We start from the raw sequence: 8,316 nt of genomic DNA on the forward strand, positions 1-8,316 counted from the left end.
TGTTCATGCAGAAGAGTTTCATCATATCCTGACTCGCCATAAGGAAACAAAAGCGGATATACTAATGGATCACACAACCTATGTAGCGTTGAGACAAATAATAAATTCTGCATATAAGATTTCCGTGAAAATATTCGCAAATTTCGATTTCTAGGTGGTTCACCATCCTCTGTTGTGAAAACGGCCGCAATTTCTGAGCAGTTTGGCAAATTATAACGTCGATCAGCGCTGTTAAAAAGTAGCATGCTAATTCGGCGAGCATTGCGATTTTCTTCTCTGTTCCTCTTCGCATTCAACCTGCGCCATATGCTTATACTCATTTGCCAAGGGGTTAATATTTAAAAGCATTTCGTGGATTTCTCTCAGCAAATACCTATCGCAGTTTGAATTATGTTGTGCCCTTATATCAGTTGCTTGATCCGTGTCAAGAATAAACAGCTGGGCGTAGGAGGATTCTGAAGGATGATCTGCATGCAATGGACCTACCCTATGATATATTGATCCATGTATTCGGAAATAATATGGTCCGCGCCCTGTAGGCTCCGCAAGTTTCGCTTCGAATGATGCAAAAGCAAACGAACTATTTAGCTGCCGAATATTCTCCAAATAGTGTCCCCGCCAAGAGCTCAAATCATTTTCTAACACAGCTTTCAAAAACTCAGGTACACGTAATTCTTGAAGTTTAACTTTTCCGCCATGACAACATGTCGTAAAGCCATTTCTTACCTAGTAACAATTTCAACCAAATATTAAGACAATAAGTATGTATATACATATATTACGAATATAAAACAATGAAAAGTACAGGTACCTTTTCACTTCCGAAATGTTTTGCTTTACAGTGTAAACATATATTAGTCAAACCCCCAAGCGAACTATACTCCGGAAGAACTACGGAGTTTAGGGCAGCTTTGAAATAACTTGCCATAGATCCTGCATGACTACGGCTCTAATAAAACAGGTCAATTCATATACATACATATATTAACAATTAAAAATTCCTTTTTATCTATAACATTCACCTCTTCTCTTCGACCTGTTAAACTCCTTTTTCGTCTAATTCGCCTTTGGTTTGGAATTTTATTTTTAATAATTAATCTGAATCTGAATTGAAATTCGATGTAGTATGTATGTATTCGCTGGTAATAGCCGCCTTGACTTTTGAAAGAAAACTGAACTGACTCAAAGCTTTCCTAACGCAATAACACTTCTAATCAAAATAACGCCGACAACAATATTTCTGTTAGCGCATGCATATGTACATATGTACATATGTACCAGTGCACATGCCAAAGCAAACATTTGTAATTTGTAATATTCGTCATTCTCTTATTGTCATAGATAACTTGATTAGAATCTCTTTTCTTGCTCTCTCGCTTGCAGCTGATCTGTTTTCTGAGCTGGCAACAAAACACAATCAGGGTGCCGTCAACCAGCAGTTAGTGAAAAAGGCGGGATGCCAGAAAAGCAGCGCTATAATTACTTGACGAAATTAGTGTGAAATGAAACTGTGCGAACATATTTTGGCAAAATAAATGTTTCTGTAAATTAATTAATGATTTTGCATTTTAGCACTTACATATATGTATATGTATGTATGCATTTTCAAAGTGTTTAATTTAGTGTTTTGTATAATTTATTAAATACCCAAGTTAATATTTTTCAGCAGTGGCATCATTGGCAAATGTTATAAAAAATGCGAGTTTTGACAGCTCTCTCTCGAATCAAAGAGTCTCGTATCAAGGTTTCTATGCTTATTGTTATTTTGCTACCGAGCACACAACATTGTTGTTGTTAGATTTCGCACTTGCGCCTTCGCGTATGTGGGTTTGTGTGTAACGAAAGCAAATGACAGAAACATTTGTAATAATTAATTCTCTTACATATATGTTCTTTTCTGTAGAAGCGCTGCTTATATTAGCTTAATGTAAAAATTGAAGAACTTTAAACGCAAATACTTATATCAAAAGTGGTTCAATGAATTTAAAATCTGTAAAATTTGTGCAAAGTTTCAGATCGCACACTTTAATTTGATGTATTATTTGTCTCTGTACGTTTTGTAGATCTCTGGAAATAAGCGCCTTGTCTTAGAATAATATATAGATACTATATAAAGAGGAAAACGAAATCAGTTTTGCATCGAGTTGTCATTGACAATGACTAGTGGGTTTATTTTAAAAATCCTAAATGGAGAAAATCATAGGTTTAAACTGGTGAAGCTGTTCATATTAGTCTCTACAGAGAACAAATGCTCAATTTAAACCATGATCGAAAACAACCACCAAAATGGGCTAGATAATACGGCAAAGACAATGCACCTGCTCACAAAGCAAAATCGATTCAGAATATAGTCAAAGTAATTTGTTGGGGGCTGGGGGTCTAGCTACCACACCCGACGTATTCACTATATTTGGCTCCTTCCGATTACCTTTTGTTTTCATTAAACAAAAATTTATAAAGTGCCATAATTAAACAGTAATTAAAAAAGAAATATCTCAAATTTGGCATAACAAATCATAATAAGGAGGCGCTCACGCGGTTTAAAAATTTTTTAAGTGGGCGCGGCCTCGCTCCTAATTAGTTTAATATATACGTCTTCCTAAAAAAAAATAAATTTGCATAATCAAAATTTACTCCAGACAAATGTGTATAGCCCATTTTACGATAGTGTGAATCGGATGATAACCCCGCCCACTCTCACTATAATGAATTTCTTAGAACCTACTAAATGTGCACTAAATCAATAGCTGAATGCGGTAGAGATATTAAATTTTATACTCGAGACGGTGTGAGAAGGCTTTATTGGACGACGGGCTTGGCATCGAACACATTTATATGAGAATCCATATCTCGGGATCTACTCGACAGATAGCAACTAGAATATGTACATAATATTTTTCTGCTATGATATGAAGGAAATCGGAATACAGCAACGCCAGCGTCCCATATAATACATTTTGAAATTTCATCTCATTCTTTCATATTGGATATGCAAGTAAAGCGCCAATTATGCCATCTTTTGACCAAAAAATTACCAACTCGAACTGAAACTATTCAAGACCCTGGGTACCGAATATATGGATCACAGGGACTTATTATCGAAAATATATTATTTAATGAAACTCAGAGAACATATTTTAAGAAAAGTTTTGCCAACACCAGAATGTATTTGTCTGGCTTTGATAGTTGGGAGTTGCAATAGTCCAAAAAATTCGGCTACACCCGAATTTAGCCATTCCTTACTTCTTTTAAAATAAAGTTTTGACAATCTAGAAAAATTTGTTAGCCTCTGATCTTGGCAATTTGTTACAATCAAGCTTAGACTTTCTTACCTGTTAAGTATTGGTGTCAGTTAGTTAACAGACGTTGGATTGAAATGTATATTTTATTAAATGTAAAATAAATATATTACAATTTAATGGTTACTCATAACAAGAAGAAAATGGTCACGATTAACTTTTTTCACAATTGAAGAGATTAAAACGCAATGTAAAGATGCATTCTGTATTATCTGTAGAATTTATTTTCCCTGAAATGAAAACAGTTGAGACTTTCTCAATCGCGAATACCAGAAGCTCCAGGGTGTTTATATAAAAAGATGATGTACACTCGCAATCTGTTGCTAAGAGTTTGTATAAACACCTAAATGATTATGTCAAGCACCTTAAAACAATCTAGGGAGATATGATTAGAATGACGATACTATTTGAATCTTGAATGTTTGATTGTCTGTCCACCTATATGGTCGGTAGTTTATCAAAGATCTTAATCAAGTCATTGTTGCGTCAGAAGAGGGTGTTCGGATAACAGACATAAGGTGTTCGTACTTAATTTAAAAGGTTTAAAAAAAAGAATTACATCATTCCAACTTAACTTATTGAAATCATTAATTTTTCCAATTGAGGAAAAATTAAGAGAATCTGGTCATATTACTTCCTGCTCTACATATCGGTTGTACAAGGAACTACTTTACTGCCTAAATGATAAAACCAAACAATACTTTAAATTTAAGTCTTAATATTTTTATACCCTGAACAGGGTATATTAAGTTTGTAAAGTTTTAAGAATCGTTAAATATATATATAAATGATATATCAAATTGATCAATTTAGCCATATCCGTCTGTCTGTCTGTCTGTCCGTCCGTCTGTACATACACGGACTAGTCTCTCAGTTTTTAAGATATCTTTTTGAAATTTTGAAACGTTTTTCTATTCAAAAGCTTCTCATTTGTCCGATATGCCACTATAACATATAGCTGCCATACAAACTGAACGATCGGAATCAAATGCTTGCATGGAAAACTTTCACATTTGACAAGATATATTCACGAAACTTCATATATGTTATTTCCTAAGACAACAATGTAATCTCGAAGAAATTGTTTGTTAACTATAGCATAAAGGCTGCCATACAAACTGAACGATCGGAATAGTTCTTGTGTGGACAACTTTCACATTTGAAATATATTCACGAAACTTCATATATGTTATTTCGTAAGACAACAATGTAAATCTCGAAGAAATTCAGATCGGTTAACTAAATATTGCCATACAAACTGAACGATGGGAATCAAGTTCTTGTGTGGACAACTTTCACATTTGACAAGATATATTCACGAAATTTGGTATATGGTATTCTTTAAATCAACAATGTAATCTCTAAAAAACTTGTTTAGAACGGATTACTATAGCATATAACTTCCATACAAACTGAACACATAGTTACTAACAGAAATGCACCTGTGAAGGGTATTTAGCTTCGGTGCAACCGAAGTTAACGTTTTTTCTTGTTTTATATCAAATTGGATGATGGAGATGCCGCCGTCCACTTTTAAAAGAAAGTAATTATATTAAAAAGTTCTTGGTCCATATGCACAAAATATATGCTGTAATATTCCAAGTTAACACATTGTAATCAGCTTCATTATACTTACAATTTGTTCGCAAAGGTTTAGCTGCAGAAAAAATATTTCTTACAAACTTATTACCTATATTCGTAAAAAGTAAATTCATTCCTAAAATTTTCTGTGTTTCTTAATGTATAACATCGGGAAAAATTCCCCTTAGCTGTATCCTCCGCGCGAGTGTCAATGCGTGTCGCTGTTAAGGGGCATCTCGACAGGCAAAAATTTATGGCATACTAACTGTCAAATCTATTGCTATTGCTATTGGCAAATCTGTATGTGGGCATTTGTTATCATAACATAATCATTTGCGAAAAGGCGTCGGGTAGGTATGTTCGAGATGATGTAGCGCATGTTTCGAGCTCTTGAACTGTTTAAATCTTTTATGTGGAAAATAAAAAAAGGAGAAAGACAGTTTTTTCACAAATGTATTTCTGGGAAAAATAAGAATTCATATCTGAGCAAGCATTGAAAACGAAAGCAAATAAATTTTCTCAAGCTCATATAAAATTACAAAAATTCTATAATTTCTTAAAATATATTATTGCAATATATTGTGTTGATCAGTCGCGCTACTCGCTTGTTTCCAAGTGTATTATCCCGTATAATATATATTAGTGAGAGTGATTATAATTATCTGAATCTACCTGAATTGCATTATAAAATGAATGCATCAGGAGAAGATGAAGACAACGAATATGCAAAACATAAATGGCAAAGCATTTCAATCAAAAATGGAAAACGTTCAAACAATTAGTCTCCTAAAGTCCATCAAAAGAAGAAACAAATTCTCATACATCCAAATAGATTTGACCTCCTAAGTGATGATGAAGACACTTTTCCGATCGCTGAAGAGGATGTGACAGTGAATGAAACAGAAGTGCTGAATGCTCCAAAACCGCCGCCGTTGATTATACCAGGTGTTTTTAATATAAGTGAAATGATAAACTCTATTGCTAGTGTAATTGCCAAAAAGGATTTTAGATATAAATCGTTAAATGATGGGCAAATTAGAGTTATCATAAATGATATAGATTCTTACAGAAAAATTGTAAAATATTTAGACAGTGTCAAAGTGTGTTTTCACACGTATCAACCTAAACAGGATCGATCATACAGAGTAGTCATAAAAGGTATTCACTTTTCCACTGCTTTGCATGAAATAAAAAGTAATATTACTTCATTAGGTCATAAAGTAAGAAATGTAAGTAATATTAAAAGCAGGATAACTAAGCAACCGTTATCAATGTTCTTTGTTGATTTGGAGCCCAACGCTAACAATAAGGAAATTTACGAGCTTAAACATTTAAATAATGCTATCATTAAGGTAGAGGCTCCCCGTCAAACTAGAGACATTATTCAATGCTATCGATGCCAGGAATTTGGGCATACCAAAACTTATTGTAAAAAACCGTATAAATGCGTTAAGGGTAAATTAATGCATCCTACTAGTCAATATACTAAATCCAAAGACGCATTATATATGTGTTCATTGCTTACAAAACCATACAGCGAATTATAAAGGCTGCGCTGTATACCAACAACTCGTTCGAAATGAACCGCTTTCTGCAAGCATTAGAAAATAGACAAACATATAGATCAACAAAACTTCCCTAGCTTAGGTAATGGGTTACCTAAATCAAATTTCACTAACAATGTGACAAATAACAACACTGAGCAGACTTATGTTAATGAATTAAACGGTCATGTTATAGATTGAACAATTTACTGCCAAATTAGCAAACAAAAGTAATCTATTCTAATCACTTTCACGACTGATAAATAAAAATGCGTATGGATCTAAAATGCACAATCCTTTTAACGTTTATTTAAAACATAAATTTATATTTTATAAAGTTAGTTATACATATCGAGGATAAGCGGTGAGACTTCAAATCCGAGAAATAGTTTACCGATGCTGGTGATCGAGATGCCGCGGAGCGAGGTTGAACTGAACGATCGCGTTAGAGGAGCAAGATGTTGACGCGGCGCAGTGTAGAAGCGAAAGTTGGTAGCGAATTGACCTGTCGAATTGCTTAGAACGAATTATCTCTGCTTTCCCGCTGTCCATCCTTTTTGATGAGTGGGTGCATAGGTATGGTGAGTTGTGTTGGTGTCATCAGCTGTGGTGAAGTAAGTGTACGGTGCCATCGGATGTGGTGTATTATGCTAACTTGCTAGGGTGCGCCAGTTTTTCCCAGGTAGAGTGGGGGGATGCTTAACTCATTTAAACAAGATAAACAAAATGAGAAAAATGAACAAACTACGATGAAAAAAATTGAAGAGCTAGTAGCAAAACAAATAGAATTAACAAACACTCTACTTAACATGATGTCTCTACTTATTAATAAGTTATGCAAATGAACTTAAGATTAGCAATATGGAATGCCAATGGCTTATCCCGTCACGCTCAAGAAATTTAAATATTTTTAAATGAGAATTATATTGACATTATGCTAGTGTCAGAAACACATTTCACAAATAAAACGTTTTTACGAATTAAAAATTATGATATAGTCACTTCTAATCATCCCAGTAACAGGGCTCATGCTGGTTGTGCTGTTTTAATTAAAACTTCTATCAATTATGTTGCTCTTGAACCAATTCAAACACCTTCAATACAAGCTGCTGGAATAAAAGTTAAAACCAACAATAATGATGTATATATTTATGCTTTGTATTCACCACCAAGACACAATATATCAGCTTCTAAGTACGAAAGCTTCTTTAGCGATCTCGGTTCAAGATTTTTTGTAGGAGGAGATTACAATGCTAAGCATCTCTGGTGGGGCTCACGTATTCTAAACCCAAAGGGTAGAGAGCTTTACAAATGCATTATAAAGAATAATTTATAAACTCTGTCAAGCGGTGAGCCAACTTATTGGCCAAGTGATCCATTGAAAATTCCTGACCTCTTAGATTTTGCTATATATAAAGGTATCCCAACTCAGCTTTTAGAAGCGGTTAGCTCAGAAGAATTAAGCTCTGATCACTCGCCAATTATTGTCAGCTACAACACATTAATCAATGTTAAACCACGAACATATTTTGCTTTAAGCAACAAAAGTAATATTTGCATATTTCAAGACTGGTTAACTCAAAATATAGTGCTTAACACCTCTATTAAAACTTCAGCTGAACTGGATGGTACAGTTGAAGGTTTTACAAACTTAATTCATGAAGCTGCTTTTGCTGCTACTCCCCCAAAGAGGAATGAATTCTCGCCTCACAACTCTTTTCATGTGTCTACAGAAATTAGAGCATTAATACAGAATAAAAGACGTTTACGAAAAAATGGCAAACCAGCAGAAATCCAACTGACAAAACTATTCTAAACAAAGCCACAAAGGAGCTGAAAGAAAAATTAGCTGATTTCAAAAATAAATCGATATCCGAATATATTGCGAGTTT

At 34.1% G+C, this 8,316-nt stretch overlaps 1 long non-coding RNA gene across 1 annotated transcript; it reads right to left on the minus strand.

The window, feature by feature from the left end:
- Positions 1 to 563: 563 nt before the first annotated feature.
- LOC126751205 (uncharacterized) lies at positions 564 to 1,084 on the minus strand. The gene is made up of 3 exons (XR_007665860.1): positions 1,023 to 1,084; positions 812 to 949; positions 564 to 726 (listed from the first exon to the last, which is right to left on the minus strand). It is a non-coding gene; the product is annotated as an uncharacterized LOC126751205 (long non-coding RNA).
- Between the last annotated feature and the right edge of the window lie 7,232 nt (positions 1,085 to 8,316).

Source organism: Bactrocera neohumeralis, chromosome 2 (genome assembly GCF_024586455.1).
Source record: "Bactrocera neohumeralis isolate Rockhampton chromosome 2, APGP_CSIRO_Bneo_wtdbg2-racon-allhic-juicebox.fasta_v2, whole genome shotgun sequence".
Lineage (NCBI taxonomy): Eukaryota > Metazoa > Arthropoda > Insecta > Diptera > Tephritidae > Bactrocera > Bactrocera neohumeralis.